Source organism: Nicotiana sylvestris, chromosome 7 (genome assembly GCF_000393655.2).
Source record: "Nicotiana sylvestris chromosome 7, ASM39365v2, whole genome shotgun sequence".
In the NCBI taxonomy this organism is placed as follows: Eukaryota; Viridiplantae; Streptophyta; class Magnoliopsida; order Solanales; family Solanaceae; genus Nicotiana; species Nicotiana sylvestris.
In genome coordinates this window covers 25284357-25308316 of record NC_091063.1, presented here as the reverse complement: position 1 = coordinate 25308316, position 23960 = coordinate 25284357, and the positions used below count along the sequence as shown (strand labels likewise).

The window sequence follows — 23960 nt, the reverse complement described above, 5'->3', positions numbered from 1 at the left end:
GTGAAGGAATTACTTACCCCATAATAGTTGATGAAGATGACACTCCAAAATTGCTCTAAAATTGGCTCTCATGGATGAAATGAAGTAGAATTGAGCCAAACCCTTCATTTTTAAAGAACACTTACCAACCCGACTAACGTACATAGCATCTGTGGTCTCTTTGGTGCAGCCAAAACCTTACACTTGCGCATACCCTCTTCCTAGCACAGCTCTGCACCTGAGATGCCAAATGCGCCCTTGTGGTCTCGCACATGCAGAGACCTTCCGCTTATACGACTCCAGCTGCCTAGCTCGGATTCCGGTTCTACAGAGATTTTTTCACATCTATGGGCTCGCAGATGCAGAAACATCATCGCATCTGCAGCCATCCTAGCTCAGTCCAAACATTGCTTCTGTAACCACATCATCGCACCTCCGGGCTCGCACTTGCGGCCCTTTCCACGTAAATGCGATTGTACCAGATATTAGCTTCATCACTAGTTCTTCCAAGTCCAAACTCGATCTTTTGACTATCCGGATTCTACCTGAGGCTCTCGGGACCTTAAACAAATATGCCAAAAATACGATACGAACTTAGTCGAAGCCTCAAACCACGTCAAATAACATTAAAACTACAAATTGCGCAACTATTCAAGCATAATGAATTGTTGAACTTCTAACTTCCACATCCGATGCCGAAACCTATCAAATCATGTCCAATTGACCTAAAATTTTGTAGACAAGTCACATTCGGCATTACGGGCCTACTCCAACTTCCAAAATCGAAATCCGAACCCGATATTAAAAGTCCACTCCCAGTCAAACTTCCCAAAATGACCTACGGACCTCAATATCCACATACGGACGTGCTCTTAAGACCAGCATCGCCATAAGAAAATATTCCTAGGCCCTAAATACCAAACGGATATCGATAGCATTAAAATACACTTCAACCTAATTAATGAAATTCTTCCAAAATGCCAAATTTTCACAATTAGTGGAGTAATGCTCCTGGGTCATCCAACACCTAATCCGGATATATGCCTAACTCCAGGATCACCATATGAACCTGTTGGAACCTTCAAACATAGATTCTGAGGTCGTTTATTCAAAAGTCAAATCCTAGTCAATTCTTCCTACCTAGAGCTTTCGAAATTAGAGATTTCTTTCCAAATCAACTTCGAACTTTCCGAAATCCAATTCCGACCCTACATAAAAGTCATAATACATTAAGTGAAGCTACTCAGGACCTCAAGCCGCTGAATGACGTGCTAGAGATTAAAATGATAGCTCGGGTCGTTACATACATTCTCTCCCACTTATACATACATTCGTCCTCGAACGTGCTAAGAACTACTCTAGAGTGTTCCAAAATCAATGTTTAATACCTCGTGCACCTTCCCATGCTGCCACAACCCAATCGAGTATATTAGCTTGAGCCAAAATGAAGATTCTCCCTTGTTATCTAGTCAATAAGCCTTATGTAAACACCCATCCGGTCGTTTAGAAAATTTTCACTTTGCTCGGTTGTTTAAGGGTATGAGTAGCTCCGTATGATATTTATGACTTATGAGAATCATCAGTTTTGGTTTTCAGCTTATTCGGAATTGATTTAGAGGAATGATTCTCAGCTAGAAGCTTTATATTGGGAATGTTTGATCAAGTTTGGCTTTTTAGCATTTGACCTCAGATTGAACTTCTGATGATTTTGATGGCTCCGTTGGATAATTTTGAGCTTATGAGTGCATCCGGATCGTGATTTGGAGGTCCGTAGTGGAATTTGGATTGAAATGGCGAAAGTTAAAATTTTTGAAAGATTGACCGGGAGTGGACTTTTTGATATCTGGGTCGGATTCTGATTCTGAAAGATGGAGAAGGTTTGTAATGTAAAATTTAACTTGTGTGTAAAATATTTGGTTAATCGAGCATGATTTGGTGCGTTTTGGCATCAGTGCTGTAAGTTAAAGTTTCAAAGTTCTATGATTTCAAATTGAGGTGTGATTCATCATTTCGATGTTGTTATGTGTGTTTTGAGGCCTCGAGTAGTTCCATGTTATGTTATGGGACTTTTTGGTTTATTTGGTCGTGGTCCCGAGTGGCTCGGGTGAGTTTAGAATGAGGTTCAGATCATTTTCATTTCATGTTGCATTGCTGAAGATTTTTGGTTTTGTATGACTGTATCTGCGGCTAGTTTGCACTGGTGCGATGGCCGCAGATGCGAGCCAAGCATCGCAAATGCAAGTTTTCACTAAGGAGTGAAGTTCTTTAGGTGCGGAGGTATATGCATAGAAGTGCGACAACATATGTAGTCATGGCCATCGCATAAGCGGCCTATCTCGCAAATGCGAGCCCTTTTCCGCAAAAACGAAGGTCAAAGATGCGGCCTCTTATACACAGATACGAAAGTGCTGGGCAGAGTTATAAAAATCGTGGGTTTTGTTCTTTCTTCATATTTTGAGATGTGGCACTCGGATTAAGGCGATTTTTGGAGCAAATTTCATTACAAGAAATGGGGTAAGTGTTCTCTACTCGGTTTTGATTGTAATTCATGAATCCATCTTCATTTTCAGAAATTGGTTGATGAATTGAAAGAGGAAATTGGGGGTTTTGGTCTAAAGTTCATAATATAAATTTTTAAGTTTTGAACACCGATTTGTAGTCGGATTTCAGTGAAACTAGTATGGTTGGACTCGTAATTGAATGGGTGTTTGGATTTTGTGAGTTTTGTCGGGTTCTGAGGTGTAGGCCTTGGTGTTCATTTTGGCCGGATTGGGATTTGACTTAGGATTCGATCTTTATCATTTGTAATTGCTTTCTCGGGATTTATCTGATATATTTGAGTTGCTTTAGGCTAGTTTTGAGCCGTTCAGAGATTGCAACACGCGTGATGGAATTCTCGGAGCATCGCTTGGCTTGCCCGACATAGGAATTGGCTTGTTTTGAGATAAGTAACTCTTCTAAACTTAGTGTTGAGGGTATGAAACCACAAATTATGTGTTATGTTATTGGTATTGAGGTGATACAGATGCTAGGTGATGGACGTGTGGGCGTGTACCTACTGAATTGTGACTCTATTATTTTCCCTAGAACTGTTTAGTGGCTGTAGTTTGTTGATATCTGTGTTTTCACCATGTGATTTATTAATTGAGCTGTCAATCATTCTAGATATCATGTTTAGGCTTTATGCTGATATTGTTAGGACCCATAGTGGTTGTTTCTTGCTATCACCTTACTGATTTCATTGATATTTCGTTATCAGTCATATTCATGCATTCATATCATATCTTAGTCTTAGTTGTTGTTTATTTATACATCATATCATTATTGTCTGTTAGTTTTATGATATTAAGGGCCCAAGATACAGGAGAGATTGATGACTGAGTGAGGGCGAGGGCCTGATGGTGAGGATATTTATGGGATCGGGCTGCACGCCGCAACATGTTTTATTGATGACTAAGTGAGCCGATGGCCTGATGGTGAAGATATTTATTAGATCGGGTTGCACGCCACAACATGTTTTATTGATTTATGCTTGAGTGAGGCTGAGGGCCTGATTGAATTATGCCATGATTGGCTTGTTATAGCGCTTGGACTGAAGGAGCCCCTCTAGAGTCTGCACACCCCCAGTGAGCACATGTACCTACTGAGTGCGAGTGCCGAGTTCCAAGTGCCAAGTGATTGTGAGGACTGAGTGGCTGTGAGGACTGAGTGACTATGAGGACTGAGAGAATTGATACTCCGAGAGTATGCATATAGTTTTATTGGTGAGTCGCATTGCATTTGACATCCACATGACATACACGTATAGAGATGCATTTTCCTCATGCTTTACGATATCACATCATTCATGACTTCTTACATACATTGATCTGTGTTTATAGAGAGGTATTTCACACATGCTATCTGGAAAGAAAAATGAAACATCATATTTACTGTTAAAAGAAATTTTGGGGAAAAGTTATAGTTTTCATACTTACTCATAATTTTTGTGATTTCGGTAAAGAATTTGGCTTTCATTTGTATACTTGAAACGTGGAACTATTTTTCGGAAAATTATGAAAGGGTTGAGTACTTTATCTCTGAGCTATTTCTTTATTTATTTGCCTTACACTATTATGAACTGGTATTGGTTATTGGTGTTGGACTCGACCTATTTTCCAGCCCGTCACTGCTTTCAACCTAAGTTTAGGTTTGTTACTTTTTGGGTACATGGGGTCGATTGCACTCATACTACACTTCCTGCACATTGCGGGCAGATTTCGGATGCCGATGTTGCTGTGTTCGATGGTTGCTGGATTAGAAGATGTACATGTGTTCTGATTGTAGCTGCCTCTTGTTCATGGCAGCCTTAGATTATATAACTCTGTTTATGTACTTTTCAAATAGATGATGTATTTGTTTCCTATCAATTTTGAAATCTCTACTCTTAGAAGCTTATGATTTGTACTACCAATCCTTGGAAAATGTAATATATTGATGTTCGGTAGAATTTCAGCACTTTTGATACCAATTATCATGTTTTGTTACTTTGTAGTTCATGAGACTTGAAGACCCAAAAACAAGGAAAAGAAGTCAAAAATCACAAAAGGACATAAATGCTACAAGTATGCGACCGCAGAAGTCAAATACGGACCGCAAACTGAAGCAAAATTGTTGGCCAAATGAAGAGAAGAATATGCGGTCCATTATGTGGTAGCATAACACTTTTGCGAGCAGCAAAATGACCATACAATTTCAATTGAAGAAGCTGCTCAACGAGTCTGTGATGGGAAAATGCGGTCGCATAATAGATATATGAATTGAATAATTCATATGCGGTGGACTCCTGGGACTAATGATCTACAAATTTGCGACACAAATGAAGATTATGCAAACAGCATAAATGGTCTGCGACCATTATGTGGTCACAGAAGTTGTTCGTGAGGGCAATTTTGTCAAATTTTGGCCCCGATTTTAGTCCACTATAAATATAATAACTAGGATTTTTATGGGTCATTAAGTCTGAAAAAGGGCCTACATTGAAAGCATCGAATACTCCATTAATTTGGAAGCTTGTGAAGAGAGAGTCTTGCACTTTTTATAAGCTTTATGACTTTATTTATTGCTTTGCTTTGGTATTTAAGTATGAGTAGCTAGTTTTGAATACTAAGGTTGTGGATCCTAAATAGGTGTAATGTTAATGGATGTTTAACATTGACTATATATATATAATGGTTGGTTGATAGTTATTCATTTCTTGTGCCTTATTTATAGTTGGTGGTTGCAAACATTAACTTATTCCATTTTACTCTTTCTTTAATTGGAAAGAGTAGTTTAAGGTTGGGTAGAAATGAATATCAAGAACTCAAGACTCTAAATCTTGTTTAATAGAATTATTTATGAATAAGTGGGTTCTACTTGGCATAAATTGGTTGTTCTTAATTGCAACTCTTTTATATTTGGGAGAATTATTAAGAGAAAATACTATCCAACCATTGGAAAATATTGGGTAGTCATTCTGAAACCATTTGCATATCAAATGACCTTCCATTAGAAATATATCATATTAACACCTATAGCATTACATTTCATTGATGGGGATACAACCTTTGTTTCCTTAATCAAATTATTCACATTCTCATAACAAAATTAGTTATCTTATTAAATCTCAACTATATCATTCTCTTGTTAAGATAAAGGAATAGAATTATGACTTAAGTCAAGTTTCACACTACTCAAGTAACCTTTTCACACCTATTCCCTGTGGGATTCAACCCTAGCCTTGTTTGGTTATTATATTTGACACCGATCGCCTTACACTATTTAATTAAAGTATAATTTGAGTGTATCAAATTTTGGCGCAGTTGCCGAGAAATACAGTTTTGCAATTACTAATTAGTGTGTGCTTTACTTTACGCTCAAATTACACTACTTTACTTTACACTATTTAATTAAAGTGCTTTACTAATTACTAATTAGTGTGTGCTTTACTTTACGTCTTCTTCTATTACAACTCAATTTGCTTGTTTTTCTTGGTGTTGATAGGAAAATATGGCCGAAGATGATGAAGATGAGAATCCTTTTGCAGACATAGATGAGTACATTGAGGATACAAATGCTATTGTACCTCCGAGAGTTGATGCTGCAACTTTTTAGGTGGAACACAATTTAATCCTAATGCTCAAAGTAGTGGCGTTTTTCAGAAATTCCACCGATGATGATCCGACACAACATCTAAAAACATCTTGGGTGTGTGTACGATGCACAAGCGGAACAACGTCTCAGATGATGCCCTAATATTGAGTGTGTTCAAGTACTCACTAACTGGAGCGGTGAGGAAATGGATTCAAAATATACCACCAAATTCCATTCATTCTTGACCTGAACTTGCCTGAGTATTCCTAGCTAAATGGTTCCAGCAAAGCAAGAAATCTGACCTTATGGATAGAACATTTGCTAGGATCACACAAATACTTGACAAAATGGCAAAACATAACCAAGCTTGGAATTAAGAGGACACCATATGTGGAATTGCATGTGGTACTTCTTCTTTGACCAACATGATTAAGGAGAACCAAGAGAGAAATCAAGTAATTATCGAGCTTGCCACCAACGTCAATGTGTTGACAAAGATGTTCACTGAAAGACAAACAAAAAAAGCGAATGCGATGGAAGATGTTCAACCCACATCAAATGAAAATTATGAGGAAGCAAATTATGTCAACAACTCTCAAGGAGGTTATCAAAGGCAACAATACCAAGGTTCAGGAAAAAAAACCAATGGAGGCGTAAACCGCAAGGGCAAGGCAACCAATAATGGCGAAATGACCAAGGTAGTTCAAATCAAGGGAATTGGAGTAACAACAAAAACAACTTTTAAAATCAGAGTTCAAACCCTTATGTTCCACCGAAAGGGCAATATTCCAACTCTCCACATTGGAAGGAAGGTTCTTCAAGTGATTCCAAGTTGGAAAACATGCTTGAATGAGTATTGCAAAATCAAAAAGATCTGACATTTCAATGAGGAATATGACCAAGCTTGTGGGTTCTCATACCGCATCTATTCAAAAGTTGGAGATGCAAATGAGCGATCTCTCAAGAAAACAAAAATCCAAGCAAAAGGGCACACTCCCAAGTGAAACAATTGCAAACCCAAAAGGTAGTGAGAGTAGTCCAACTTCTAATTGCAGGGCAATTACAACTCGGAGTGGGAAAGTATTTCAAGGAGAGAATGAACAAGTGGTCGAAACGGAATATTTTGAATAAGAAGTTGAGGCACAAGTTGAAGTACAATTTACCAATTGTTGTTGAAGACAAAAAGGTCCCGTAAGAGTTGAAAATTCAAGAAGTGAACCGGGAAGAGGTTAAGGCAAAGGTGAAAGAGATGCCAAAAACTCTAGCACAAATTCCTATACCTCCCCATCCTTTCCCCCAAAGGCTTGCTAGGAAGTTTGATAATAGCAAACTCGAGATGTTCTATGACATTCCCAAGAAATTATCGGTAAATATTCCATTTGTGGAAGCATTTCAAAAGATGCCGGGTTTTGCTTAGTATTTGAAAGACTTGATCACCAAGAAGAAAACCACCAAGAATAAAGTGGTGAATGTGACTCACCGGGTTAGTTCCATCATAGAAACAACCAGCGTTCAAAATAAAGAAGACCCGGGGATCTTTTATCATTCCAAGTACTATTGGGGCGCGCGATTTTGCAAGAGCTATTTTTGATAATGGCGCTAGCATCAATTTAATGTGTCTTGCTACTTACAAGCAAGCGGGGTTAGGTATTCCAAGGCCTACAAGTATGAGGTTGCAAATGGTCGATCGTTCAATAAAGAGACCGGTGGGAATTGTTGATGATGTTCTTGTGAAAGTGGGAAAGTTCCTCCTCTCCCACAATTTTGTGATCCTTGATTGTGCTATTGACAAAGATATCCCTATCATCTTGGGGAGACCATTTCTTACTACTGGAAGAGCACTTATGGATTCAAAACGAAATGAGATCATGTTCCGAGTTAATGACGAAGAGGTTACCTTCCAAGCGAGCAAGGGTATGAAGTTGCCACATGCATATGAAAGCATCTCAGTCATTGATGTTGTCGGTGAGGTAGAAGATACAATTGATATGAATATGGAAGAACAATGCCTTGGTGAGGCGTTAGCGACTATTTTGGTAAATTTTGATGGTGAAGACATGGAGGGGTACATGGAATCGGTGAATGAATTAGAAGGACTTGGGTCCTCCACTTATGCTCCAAAGAAACTTTCTCTTGACTTAGAGAATAGAGCCACTCCTCCCACCAAGCCTTCAATTATTTAGCCGCCACAACTTGAGCTCAAGCCACTTCCACCGCACTTGAGGTATAAATTTCATAGCTCTAATGACACTCTACCGTTAATCGCTTCTTCTTTGTTGAATGATGTGCAGGTAGAAGAACTGTTGAATGTCTTGAGGGAGCATAGGCAAGCTATTGGGTGTAAAATAACGGACATCCAAGGGATTCCTGCCGGAATTTGTGAACACAAGATACAATTGGAGCAAGAGAGAAAACAAAGTGTGGACCATCAAATATGGTTAAATCCTTCCATCCAAGAGGTGGTAAAGAAAGAAATCATCAAATTGGTAGATGCCGGAGTGCTCTACCCCATTTTTGATTGTTCTTGGGTGAGTCCGATGTAATGTGTTCCAAAGAAAGGACGCATGACCGTGATTTAAAATGAAAAAAATGAGCTCATCCCAACGAGAACAGTGACTGGATGGAGAGTGTGCGTGGATTGCCGGAAGCTAAATAGTGCGACTTGCAAAGACCATTTCCCTATGCCTTTTATTGATCAAATGCTTGATCGGCTAGCGGGAAGGTCATTCTATTGCTTCTTGGATGGATATTCCGACTATAACCAAATCAACATCGCCTTGGAAGATCAAGAGAAGATGACATTCACATGCCCATATGAGACTTTTGCTTTTAGCCATATGCCATTTGGGCTATGCAATGCTCCAGATACTTTCCAATAGTGCACGATGTTAATCTTCTCGGACATGGTAGAAGATTTCTTAGAGGTGTTTATGGATGAATTCTCTGTAGTGGGTGATTCCTTTGAGAATTGTCTTGACAATCTTAGACAAGTGCTCAAAAGATATGAAGAAACAAACCTTGTGCTAAGTGGGACACACCGGCTTTTCCTCCACCCACTTCAGTAAAAGGTGTCCGAAGCTTTTTGGGACACACCGGCTTTTATAGGCATTTTATCAAGGACTTCTCAAAAATTGCAAATCCTATGTGCAAGCTCCTTGATAAAAATGAAAAGTATTTATTTCATGAGAAGTGTCTAAAGGCTTTTGAGGAATTGAAAGAAAAAATCACCACGGCACCTATTATTGTCACACCCGATTGGCCTCTTCCATTCGAACTCATGTGTGATACTATGGTGTAGCTATTGTAGTGGTGCTTGGCCAATATCATAACAAGATCCTTCACCTTGTCTACTATGCAAGAAAGAAACTGAATGGCGCTCAAATAAATTACACTGTGACTGAGCAAGAACTTCTTACCATTGTCTATGATTTTGAAAAGTTTTGGGCTTATTTTTTGGGGTCCAAAGTGATATTTTACACTAATCTTGCTTCTCTTAGCTATCTTAGGCAAAGAAGGATGCCAAACCATGATTGATTTGGTGGGTCCTTTTGTTGCAAGAGTTTGACTTCGATGTCAAGTATCGAAAAGGGACAGAAAATCAACTTGCGGATCACCTATCTAGGCTTGAAGAGATAGGGATATCAAAATAAGACCTTGACATCAAGGATGCCTTTCCAGATGAGCACATATTGGCATTGTCTAGCACATTCGCTCTTTGGTATGCCGACATCGCTAACTTCTTGGTTAGTTATCTTATTCCCGATGGATTGAAGAATGATCAAAAGAAAAAGTTCTTGCGGGAATGTAAGCAATACTACTTGGAGGAACCCTTTTTGTTCCAAATTTTTGTCGACAACATCATTCGGAAGTTTGCACCGAAAGATGGGGTAATGCCAATTCTCAAATCATGCCATGATTCTTTGGTTGGGGGTCATCATGGAAGAAACCGGACAGCTACAAAGGTGCTTGAATGTGGCTACTATTGGGCATCGATCTACTAAGACGCAAATAAAATAGTCAAGGCATGCGATCAATGTCAACGGATAGGGTTAATATCTAAAAGACATGAGATGCCTATGAATTTTGTACTGGAGGTCAATATCTTTGTTGTGTGGGGGATAAACTTTATGGTCCCTTTCATGAGCTCTTATGGCATGACCTACATCTTTGTGGTTGTAGACTACATCTCCAAATGGGTTTAGGCAATCGCCTTTCCTAACATTGAGGCAAGGAGTGTGACTGCATTCTTGAAGAAGAACATATTCACACGTTTTGGTACCCCAAGGGCCATCACGAGTGATGGCGTTCTCATTTCTGTAACAAGGCTTTCACCGGGCTACTTGAAAAGTATGGCATGAAGCACAAGGTTGCCACATCGTATCATTCTCAGTCGAGTGGTCAAGATGAAGTTTCTAATAGGGAAATCAAAAATATCCTAGTAAAAACTGCCAATGCAAACAGGACCGACTGGTTAAGGAAGCTAGATGATGTGTCGTGGCATATCACAAAGCATTTAAGACGCCCATTAGCACTTCACCGTATCGGTTGGTTTTTGAAAAAGCATGTCACTTGCCAGTAGAGCTTGAACACAAATCCATGTGGGCATGGAAGAAGTTAAATCTTGACTGGGCCGAGGTTGCTAATCTAAGAATAACACAACTCAATGTGATGGAGGAATTTCGTCTCCATGCCTATGAGAGTGCAGCCATGTACAAGGAGAGAATGAAGTTTTTCCATGATAATAAGATCTTAAAGCGGGAATTCAATTCTGGTGGCTTAGTCTTACTTTTCAATTCAAGACTCAAGTTATTTCCGGGGAAACTCAAGTCCAAATGGTCTGGCCCATTCAAAGTTGTGAGTGTGTCACCCTAAGATGCTATTGAACTGGAGTCGGAGGATGGAACTCCAACTTTCAAATTAAATGGTCAACTTTTCAAGCACTATCTTGGTACCATAGGAGAAAGGCATTTGATCGAACAATTCACTCTAAAGGATAGTCCAACATCAGTCCCCACCAATGAATAACCCAAATGGGGTCAACTACGTCGTGCCACGACATTAAATCAAGTGTTTCTTGGGAGGCAACCCATGTGTGGTAACACTCTTTTGTTAGTTTTTCATTTGTGTAGTTTAGCTGATAGTTTTGAGCAGGTTGACGTGTGTGTTAGAGTGCATGTAGTCCAAAATGTCATGAACATGGTCCTAGTGCTGAAGAAACTGAAGATAAAAAAGGTCCAGAGTTTGCGACAACTATGTGGTCGCAGAATGACTATGCGAACCGCATAGTCATCGTAGACACAGGTAGAAAAATTGGCCAATTTGGTGTTCAAAAATGCGGTAAGCTTTTCAATTATGTGGCCCGCATAACAACTTTGTGATCGCATAATGCATCGCAAAACTAGTTTGTGTTGCCCAGTCATTCATCCATCACACGGGTTGCCCAGTCATTAGTCCATCGCACAACACATATGTGATTGCATAATGTGTTATGAGATGGACTTAAACGCCACAAACTCGACATGTACAAAAACCCTAACCTTACGCATATTCATCCTCACTCTTATCACACACTAACACTTAAACAAAATCAAAAGAACAAAAAAACTTACAATCAAGGAAAGAAAAGAGAAAAGATCAAAAAGAAAATTACTTACAAAGCAAGGAATCCCACTCACACGAAGCATTTCACGCTTGCATAATCTCACTCAACTTTTGGTATGATTTTCTTTTCCCTCTCATAAATGTGATCCACGCTACTTACTAGACTCTAATCTCCATGGTCATTTACCTGGTCCCCTAATTCCCTCTGATTACAATCACCGTCGTGGTGAGGATTTAGGTTTAGTGACTATGTGTGTTAGTGTCGATGACACGAAATGGGGGAAATCTGAGTGCCCTTCTTATCTTAAATCGACTAATTGGCGTACAACAGCAATGGGGAAATCTAAGTAGGTAGTATTAGGAAAGCATGTGGGTGTGATATGCATATGGTGTGAAGAACATGTGAGTGGGGTGTGCATATTGAGTGAAAAAAGGACATTTTAATTGAAGAAGACAATCTTTGCGGGCCACATAATTGGTTTGCGGTCCGAAAAGTTGTCACAAAAGACCCCTAGGTGGTCTACTGCAAAAAGATTATGCGATTGTGTTTGCGATCGCAAAACATTTATGCGGTCTGCATACGTGCCACAAACAGAGACAGTCTATGTGCCCATCTGGTGAGAGGAAATGCGACCACTTTGCGGTCGCATAACTAAATATGCAGTCGCTTTTGCGTTCGCGTAATCATTCATGCCTTTTGAGTTATGCAACTCTGCGATGGGTTTGCAGACCGCATATATTTTATGCAATTGCATAACCCATCGCATAAGCTACATATTTCATTACTTTTGTATCAATGCGATTCCTATGCTATTTCACCCACTCACACAATGTTTCATTTACAGGAATGGCACCAAAGAAGTCTCTTGCAATGCAATCACCGTCCGCTCGTGGAAAGAAACAGGCTGCTACTCCAAGCCAACAAGCACAACAATCCAAACTTCAATGGGCTTAGGAAATTCACAATACTTCTGAGCACTCATCCCAGTCTGAAGAGGAGGAGGCACAGAGTGACCTCCGGCCATCTGTTGACCTATAGGTGGAGGCAAAACGGAAGATGGGAGAGGATCTTAATATCAGGTTTGGAGTCACAGGCCCCTTAAACATGTATAAGGAAGGGCTAGCAAAGAGAAAGATTCTCGAGGAGAAGTAGCTGAGTCTAAACGGGCTGAAGGAGCACTACTCTCATATGATCGAAAATATCTCTCACGGGACGGTCGATATTGGCTCAATTTTGTTTGCTCCCATCTGATGCTATCAAGGAATGAAACTGACATCAACATTGAGAAGGCGCTCCTCGTTGCATGCATCATGATAGTATCAAGATTTATATGGGAGAGATCATATTCAGGGAGCTAGGGATCAGAGCAAACCAAAAACAAACATCACTTCCATTCCCATCCTTGATCACTGCTCTATGCAAAGCTGTAGGTGTTCCTCCTATGCCAAAGCATGATAAACTGGAGAAGCCTCTCAAAGTTATTGACATCACTTGGATCAGTGACACAGTAGACAAGGAGATTGCAGATCAACCAAAGACTTCAATTCCTTCTCCAGCCGACTCAGCAGCACCAGAGGTCCCGGCACTTCCTGACACCTCTCCAGCCCCAGCTACCTCCACAGCCAATCTTTAGCATACCATTGCACAACCATAGTTTTCCTTACCAGCTCTCTCCAAGCAGGGTCTACTTGTCCAAAACACCAATGCTAAGGTAGACCAGCTGATAAAAGAAATCCCAAACCTTATCCGGCAAGAATTGATCCACATCCAAGCCTCAGTAGGTGTTATTCAACAGCAGCTTAAGTCTTATGAGGATCGCAAGCACTTGGAAGTGCATCTTGAGAAGGCCGAGCGGGGTGAGGTTAGAGGTATGCCTCAACTCAAGAAGGATGCTGATGAATTGAAAGTAGAACTACAGAAGCTGCATAATTTGGAGTTTGACTTGACCCTATTACTCCTGAAAGAAGGTGAGCAGGGTGCTGCCACTTCCATTTCAGGAATGGACTTTGATTTCACAAACTTGATGATAGATCTAGAGGCATAAAGTGTTGAGACCTCAAAGGCTCCAATTTCTCCTTTACACATTGACGCTCCTTCAGAGAAGGCATCCAGAGATATTGATGAGTCTAATGAGGGAGATTCAGAAGATGAGGAAGAAGATGAGGATGCACTGGTAGAAGACACTGAGGGTCATCGAGACAAGGGTAAGTAAGTGGTTGCTTTTACACTTGAAAAGGATGAAGAGGAAGCAGTTGTGCAGACAACAATTTCATATTCTTTAGCAGACATGGTCGCCAAGTCACTTCCATCAACCACTTAGCCTTCACTAGGCGAGGCTAGCAGCTCTCAGGCCCAGACCCATCCATACCACAGGTGGAGCTTCCTGCTCCAGCCTCACAGCAGGTGGAGCTTCCTGCTCCATCCTCACAGCAGCTGGAGCTTCCTACTCTAGCCGTGGAGGCCACTACTCAGTCCGAGGTTCCACTAGCCGTGGAGCTTCAGAATCTTACATATATTGAGATGAAGTTTTGAGTTGCTTTGTATAGTGCCAACTATTCAGTGGCAATAGATGATAAAAATATAGATAAATCATTAGTGCTATACTGGAAAATGTCTGGAATAGAACTAGAACCAGGAAGTAAGATATTCACAGCAAGATGTAAAAATCTATATGTTTTAACAACAAATCATAAGATAACAGCTAAAAATAAAATAAATAAAATAAAAATAGAAAATTCATTTGAAAGAATAATATCAGTTATAGACAACAATGATTATAGTTATAAGGAAATGGATATAGAGTTTCTTTCTTATTTTCCTTGATTTTTTAGTTATTTTAATCTGCATATTCTCTGTAATTGACTCACTGTTTATGGATATTTTTTGCGGATTTGTACTATCAATTTCAGTGTTATTTTCCATGATTTTACTTCTTAGAGTAAATGTTTATTTATCAGTTTTATAGCTTGCACAAGTATATTCGTCTATATAACACATGTTACATATTGCTAATTTTGTCATTAAATTTCTATTTGTAGTTTTTTCTTTATTTTGTTCTTCCACTTTTGTTGTCATACTACTAAATTCATATACTAATGTTGAGTAAGTAGTTTGATTTTGTAATAAGCGGAGTTAACTTGATATATGCGTAGTTGATCATTAATCTGAATATAAGTCTAGTTCATATAAATCTAAGATATCTATTTCTTCTGATAGAATTAGTTCTGTATATCCTTGTTCCATTATGTTAATTATTTCAAAAGAAATTAAAATATCATAAATTTTTCTCCTAATGTCGTTATTAAGTTGGTTCAAGGTATATAACATGAGTATTTTGTAATCATTATTGTTATCTAGTAAATAAGTGGGGTTGTTCATAGGATATTATTATTTTTCAGTATTATCCTTATCTTTTTACTAAACATATTCCCTCTAACCTCTTTGTTTTTCATAGAGTTCATCATGTTTTAATAGGTTATACTGAACAAACTTTTCTGGTCACTACCATGTTTTTCTTGCTTCAATCATTTTCCTTAACAGCGCCTCAACTTTGTCTACTCCCCTAAAAGGCTTCCATGTTCTTCCACTTCTGTTGTCATACTACTAAATTTATTTCTTATTGCTATTTCATATTTATTCAATATATCTGTAACTGTTGTTGCAGCTGTACCATCAAGTTTTTTATTACTTCTTAATATATCTAAGCTTTCACTTGATAAATTTTGTAGCCATAGTTTTACCGTTCCTATGAGTGTTCTTTCTATATATCCTAGTGTTTCAGCTATCACTATTTTATTATCTATTAGTTTTTTTGAGATATATCCTATCCATAATTGTATTGTTTTATTTATATCTGCTACACAATCTAGATCCAAAAAATTACATTGTTCAGTTATCTGTCTTGGTGTCCATTTCCTATTTAGCCTTTTATCCCATAATGTTTTGTTTCTATCATATGAATCAGAACTTACTCTGTAATAGGTTGGGTTTAGTTGTCTTGGATTTTTTACTCCTGATGTGCTTGGTTCGCTGTGCTTATTTACTATAAATGCTGGGCTAGTATATTTACTATTACTTTCTTGTATGTACTTATTGTCTAATAATTCCTGTATGTGTATTTTGAATTCTCTTAGATCACTAAAATTGTATTTCAAAGGTTTTTGTGTTATTATACTATTTTCATCTATTAGTTCAATTTTTATTTTTGTTTTATTTTTTTCCCAACCTTGTAGTGGATTATCATTATATAGTAGTTCCTCAAGATGTTCATTATAACAGTACTATAACATGATAAACAGTAGTCTTCCGATTGACTTAGCTCCGCATTTTTATAGTCATGTTGCTGACTTGACTGGCTTTTTTCTAGCTGTTGTAATCTTTTTCCCATACCATCCATCTGTAAAAGATAGCGTAGTAAGGATTGCAAATATATCTTTTGATTCTTGGCTTTCATCTGTTTGGGTACCTTTGTCTTGATAGGTAGTCTGCAATAACATTTTTGTCAGTCCTTATTACTTCAATTGTAAATGTAAAATTCTGTATATTTAATACAAGTCTTCTTATTTCCTTCGTAGTTACTGAATCTTGTACTTTCCGTGTTATCCACCATTTTACTTGTGTATTATCTGTTCTCACAATAAACTTGTTATAAACGATATATGGCTCGAATGCTAACAAACATTTATATAATCCAAATAGTTCTTTCCTATTTATCTCCCATTTTAATTGTGGTTCTGTATATGATCCTGAATAATAGCTACAATGGTGTTCAATTTTTTCATTATCATATTTATATTTTAGAACTCCTCCGTAGCTGTGATCACTAGAATCAGTTTCTACTATGTATGTGAACTGTCTTTTTTCATCTAGGAAATATAGTTTTGGTAATTTTTTACACATATTTTTGATCTTCTTTATATGTATTTTATCTTTTTCGCCAAAATGGTATTCTACATCCTTTTTTAATTTTTTCTGTAATGGTTTTAAGTTTTCTGCTAATTTAGGGATATATTCTCTTACTTGGTTAACCAATCCTAAAAATGATTGTAACTTCTTTTTTGTATCAAGTGTTTCATTTAAGTTAATTATTTTTTGTACTATATGAGTTTTCATTTTTATTCCATTTTTATCTATTTGTATTCCTAAGAATTCTATTTGATTTTTCTTTACTTCTGCTTTCTTTTTACTTAAACTAATTCATGATATTTCTACAATGTGTATGAATTTTTCTAGTAGTTTTATATGTTCGTTCTCTATTCTAGAATATAACAGTATATCATCTATATATATTATACAATTTTCTAATTGGTTAAAATAGTTATCCATAAAATGTTGGTATCTACCTGGTGTATTTTTATATCCAAATGGTAATACGTTCCATTCGTAAAATCCTTGTGGTACTGTGAATGCTGTTAACTTTTTAGATTCGTCTTCTAGTTTTAAATGGTAAAATCCTGATTTACAGGTTACCAAAAGCTAGGTAACCTGGTATCCTTGATGATGTCTCTGGTATTTCATTACTTGTTCGCTTTGACGTGCTTAATCTTTCTTTTACTATTTCTAAATCTTCTTCTATATCCATTTCCTTATAACTATAATCATTGTTGTCTATAACTGATACTATTCTTTCAAATGGATTTTCTATTTTTATTTTATTTATTCTATTTTTAGCTGTTATCTTATGTTTTGTTGTTAAAACATATAGATTTTTACATCTTGCTGTGAATATCTTACTTCCTGGTGCTAGTTCTATTCCAGACATTTTCCAGTATAGCACTAATGATTTATCTATATTTTTATCATCTATTGCCACTGAATAGTTGGCACTTATTATGAATTTGAATTTTTGGTATATTAAGTTACCTCTTACTGCACTTATTATACTTTTTTCTATAGGTTGTACAATTCTATCGTCTACCAAGTATATTTGTATAGGGGTATCTATTCCTTCTCTAAAACATGCTTTTATTAGTATCTTTGTTCCTCCTAAGTGTACGTATTTTATTGGATTTTTTGCTTTTATATCTTGTATTTATTTATTTAATAGTTTTTTATTTAAAATTGGTATTCTTGCTTTACCTTTAATGTATTTACAGTCTATTATATGTTCTCTTTGGCTTACTACATAGTATTCTTCTTTTTGTCTTTTAAACCAATTCTTTATTGTAGGTAGACACTTAGCTAAAGATTGCAGGTTACCAAAAAACCAAAAGAAAAAACAAATTACCGAAATAATGATAGACAATAATAAATATACACAAATAGAGTATGTAGATTATGAATTAAGCAGTGAAGACAACATATATGAGATATCAGAAAACGAGTTCTCAGAAAGTGAAAAGAAAATAAATAATAATGAAATAGAAGAATCAAACGAATATAATTATAACTGAAAAAGATATACAAATTATACAACAAGAAGAACACCAAGATGAACAATCTTCAGAACAAAAAATAATATTTGACACCACTATATTTGAACAAATAAAAGGAAAAGAATTGGATCTAAGCATAGACAAAATATTAGAAGTACCTACAATAAAGAATTGGTTTAAAAGACAAAAAGAAGAATACTATGTAGTAAGCCAAAGAGAACATATAATAGACTGTAAAGGTAAAGCAAGAATACCAATTTTAAATAAAAAACTATTAAATAAAGAAATACAATATATAAAAGCAAAAAATCCAATAAAATACGTACACTGAGGAGGAACAGAGATACTAATAAAAGCATGTTTTAGAGAAGGAATAGATACCCCTATAGAAATATACTTGGCAGACGATAGAATTGTACAACCTATAGAAAAAAAGTATAATAAGTGCAGTAAGAGGTAACTTAATATACCAAAAATTCAAATTCATAATAAGTGCCAACTATTCAGTGGCAATAGATGATAAAAATATAGATAAATCATTAGTGATATACTGGAAAATGTCTGGAATAGAACTATACCAGGAAGTAAGATATTCACAGCAAGATGTAAAAATCTATATGTTTTAACAACAAAACATAAGATAAAAGCTAAAAATAAAATAAATAAAATAAAAATAGAAAATCCATTTGAAAGAATAGTATCAGTTATAGACAACAATGATTATAGTTATAAGGAAATGGATATAGAAGAAGATTTAGAAATAGTAAAAGAAAGATTAAGCACGTCAAAACGAACAAGTAATGAAATACCAGAGACATCATCAAGAATAAGTACATCAAGAAGTACATCAAGAAGAATAGATTAAATAACTCCACAAAAATTAATAGAACAAAAAATAGAGGAAATAAACCCACATCATTATTATATAACAGGAATAATAGACCAAAGAAAATATTTAATATTAATAAATACAGGGCAAGAGGAGAATTATGTTATAAGAGAATTAATACCAGAACAAGAGATAGTGACGATAGAACAGCAAAATTCAGAATTACCAAAAGCATTAAGAAAAAATGAAGAAACAACAGAAAAGGAATTAATTATTGGAGGAATACCAATATTAATAAATTTTAAAATATATCAAGGAGATAAAAATATTACACTAGGAATAAAATGGTTAGAAAAAGTCAAACCATATAAGTTAGAAGATAGGCACCTAACAATAAGTTATGAAAATAAGAAAATAATAATAAAAAGAACCTTAATATAATGCCAAAAATATATATACTTGCCAAAATAATAATAGAAGGATATTATAATAGATATTATACACCTATGATGGATACAGGAGCAGAAGCTAACATGTGTAGGCATAATTGTCTACCAGAAAGTAAATGGGAAAAGATAAAAAAACCCATAGTAGTAACAGGATTTAACAATGAGGGAAGTATGATAACATACAAAGCAATGAATCTAAAAATACAAATATGGGATAAAATATTAACTATAGAAGAAATATATAGTTATGAATTCACAAATAAGGATATATTATTAGGAATGCCATTTTTAGATAAGTTATACCCACATATTATAACAAAAATACATTGGTGGTTTACTACCCCGTGTAAGCAAAGATTAGGAGCAAAAAGAGTAAATAATAAAGTAAGAAAAACAACACCCTGGATTAAGGGAAGTGAAAAAATTAGCCAGAAATTAGAAAATATGACACAAAGCAACCATAATATAGAAATAATCATTTTCTCAATAAATAAGATAAAACTAATCCAAGATAAATTAGAACTACTATATAATGATAATCCACTACAAGGTTGGGAAAAACATAAAACAAAATTAAAAATTGAACTAATAGATGAAAATAGTATAATAATACAAAAACCTTTGAAATACAATTTTAGTGATCTAGCTAAACGGTTCTGGTAATTTTGTAAAATATAATTTTCTTATCTCCTTACTTTCATCCGGACTATATGTTCCTTTATAATAATAGTCTCTAAATGCACAAGTATATTCGTCTATATAACACATGTTACATATTGCTAACTTTGTCATTAAATTTCTATTTGTAGTTTTTTCTTTATTTTGTTCTTCCACTTCTGTTGTCATACTACTAAATTCATTTCTTATTGCTATTTCATATTTATTCAATATATCTGTAACTGTTGTTGCAGCTGTACCATCAAATTTTTTATTACTTCTTAATGTATCTAAGCTTTCACTTGATAAATTTTGTAACCATAGTTTTACCGTTCCTATGAGTGTTCTTTCTATATATCCTGGTGTTTCAGCTATCACTATTTTATTATCTATTAGTTGTTTTGAGATATATCCTATCCATAATTGTATTGTTTTATTTATATCTGCTACACAATCTAGATCCAAAAAATTACATTGTTCAGTTATCTGTCTTGGTGTCCATTTCCTATATAGCCTTTTATCCCATAATGTTTTGTTTCTATCATATGAATCATAACTTACTCTGTAATAGGTTTGAGAACTCGTTTTCTGATATCTCATATATGATGTCTTCACTGCTTAATTCATAATCTACATACTCTATTTGTGTATATTTATCATTGTCTATCATTATTTGGGTAATTTGTTTTTCTTTGGGTTTTTTGGTAACTTGCAATCTTTAGCTAAGTGTCCTAGCTTTCCACAATTGTAACAAGTACATTCGGTGATACCAATGTTGAGTAAGTAGTTTGATTTTGTAATAAGCGGAGTTAACTTGATATATGCGTAGTTGATCATTAATCTGAATATAAGTCTAGTTCATATAAATCTAAGATATCTATTTCTTCTGATAGAATTAGTTCTGTATATCCTTGTTCCATTATGTTAATTATTTCAAAAGAAATTAAAATATCATAAATTTTTCTCCTAATGTCGTTATTAAGTTGGTCTAAGGTATATAACATGAGTATTTTGTAATCATTATTGTTATCTAGTAAATAAGTGGGGTTGTTCATAGGATATTATTATTTTTCAGTATTATCCTTATCATGTTTTTACTAAACATATTCCCTCTAACCTCTTTGTTTATCATAGAGTTCATCATGTTTTAATAGGTTATACTGAACAATCTTTTCTGGTTACTACCATGTTTTTGTTGCTTCAATCATTTTCCCTAACAGCGCCTCAACTTTGTCTACTCCCCTAAACGGCTTCCATGCCTACCGGTTTCGACCTTAGGATGGCATAGTCTGGGCTTAACTACTCTCAGCATTATTAGACATGGCAAACTTTCTCAAGATGTTCCTTATAACAGTACTGTAACATGATAAACAGTTATGATATTCAAGAGATTATAAGGAATATAAAGGTTTAGTTAGACATGATTATGAATAAACTTACCTGTTCTTGTAACTCGTTTGAATGATCCATAGTTGTTTAAGAGACTTGTAAATAACTCAGATATTTCTTATAAGAGAGAGAAGATAAGAGAGAGAAGGTGAGGGTGTGTCCCTTCCTCTTCGGATTTTCAATCTATATATAGAAAATTGAAACGACTTCTACTGTTTACAAATGACTCTTCATGAACGACCTTTACTGTTCACGAATATGACTTGTACTATTTACTTTACGACTTTTTTACATGACTCTTATTATTCATGAACGACCTTTACTGTTCATGAATATGACTCGTACTTTACGACTTTTTTACATGAATCTTACTATTCACACTATTTTCTTTACGACTTTTTTACATTATTTGTTTTCAAATAGCTCTCTTCCTTATTTGTCTTCTTGCTGATATCTTCATTCCAGTTGCAGTTCTGGTACATGGTTATCTTCTCCGTTACATTTTGAACATATATGATCTGGATATTTGTGTCCTACTAATTTGCAGTATCTCGTCAATAATTCATTGGAAATAAATCCTTTCTTTAGTGCTCTTGTAGTTGGTTGTATCTCTGGTTTTAGTAATGATAAAATCCATTTTTGGACTTCATCCATATCTCCTTGTCGTAGTTCCCTTGAATTGGCATATATCATTAGCCGGTCTCTTGAGTAGTAGCTCCATATAGCATTTTCTTGTAAATAATTGTTGGTTAGCTCTTGGATAATAGTTGCTATGCCAATTATTCTTTTGTTGGCATAAAAACCTGGTATCTCAATTTTTGGTATTTCTGGTTGTTGTTCTATTTCTTCTGGTATTATCATATCTCGTGTTAAGCCTATTTTTACAACTTGTATAATAGGTTTTATTTCATCATATAGTATCTCAGCTGGTGCTGTATAGAATTTTATAAAAAATAAGTTTCCTTTTGTAATTCTTTTGAATGTAATAAATGCTTTGTATAGCTCTGGTATTCCACTTATCTCTTCCCCATCATAGGTATATACCGTACTAAGTAATCCGTAGTTGTAACATGTTTTTACTAAATTGGCTCTAGTTTTTGACTGTGCAATAAGCCTATTATATCCTTGGAGTTTTTGGGTTATATAATCCTGTGTTAGATCTGCTGTAGTAGTTGCTCTGGGGTTCGGGTTTAGGAATGTTTGAATTTTGTATATATTCTCAATATAGGTCTGAGTAATATGGTTTTATATCTTTTTGTTTTGGTGTAGGCTATTGGCATAGGTTGAGGTATGTGATGTCGTAATTATTGTTTCTTTTGGCCTTTTGGGAGTAATTGGATTATCAAATATGTTGTTTAAATTGTCATTGGTATGTGGCTTCTTGTTAACTTGTCTACTTGTACCTGCAGCTGTATATAAACCAACTGTGTTATGGGTTTTTTGGAGTTTCCCAACGTCTCCTTCTAACTCTGGAAGTTTAGAGTCTTCCGATTGACTTAGCTCCGCATTTTTATAGTCATGCTGCTGACTTGACTGACTTTTTTCTAGCTGTTGTAATCTTTTTCCCATACCATCCATCTGTAAAGATAGCGTAGTAAGGATTGCAAATATATCTTTTGATTCTTGGCTTTTATCTGTTTGGGTACCTTTGTCTTGATAGGTAGTCTGCAATAACATTTTTGTCAGTCCTTATTACTTCAATTGTAAATGTAAAATTCTGTATATTTAATACAAGTCTTCTTATTTCCTTCGTAGTTACTGAATCTTGTACTTTCCGTGTTATCCACCATTTTACTTGTGTATTATCTGTTCTCACAATAAACTTGTTATAAACGATATATGGCTCGAATGCTAACAAACATTTATATAATCCAAATAGTTCTTTCCTATTTATCTCCCATTTTAATTGTGGTTCTGTATATGATCCTGAATAATATCTACAATGGTGTTCAATTTTTTCATTATCATATTTATATTTTAGAACTCCTCCGTAGCTGTGATCACTAGAATCAGTTTCTACTATGTATGTGAACTGTCTCTTTTCATCTGGGAAATATAGTTTTGGTAATTTTTTACACATATTTTTGATCTTCTTTATATGTATTTTATCTTTTTCGTCAAAATGGTATTCTACATCCTTTTTTAATTTTTTCTGTAATGGTTTTAAGTTTTTTGCTAATTTAGAGATATATTCTCTTACTTGGTTAACCAATCCTAAAAATGATTGTAACTTCTTTTTTGTATCAAGTGTTTCATTTAAGTTAATTATTTTTTGTACTATATGAGTTTGCATTTTTATTCCATTTTTATCTATTTGTATACCTAAGAATTCTATTTGATTTTTCATTACTTCTGCTTTCTTTTTACTTAAACTAATTCCTGATATTTCTACAATGTGTATGAATTTTTCTAGTAGTTTTATATGTTCGTTCTCTGTTCTAGAATATAATAGTATATCATCTATATATATTATATAATTTTCTAATTGGTTAAAATAGTTATCCATAAAATGTTGGTATCTACATGGTGCATTTTTATATCCAAATGGTAATACGTTCCATTCGTAA

General features: G+C 35.3%; 3 pseudogenes; 1 reads left to right on the top strand and 2 right to left on the bottom strand.

Moving 5' to 3' along the window:
- Positions 1-14247: 14247 nt before the first annotated feature.
- Positions 14248-17897, bottom strand: LOC138872875 (uncharacterized; annotated as a pseudogene).
- A 31-nt stretch (positions 17898-17928) lies between these two features.
- Positions 17929-19339, top strand: LOC138872873 (uncharacterized; annotated as a pseudogene).
- A 2510-nt stretch (positions 19340-21849) lies between these two features.
- On the bottom strand, positions 21850-23070 carry LOC104231784 (uncharacterized; annotated as a pseudogene).
- Positions 23071-23960: the final 890 nt, after the last annotated feature.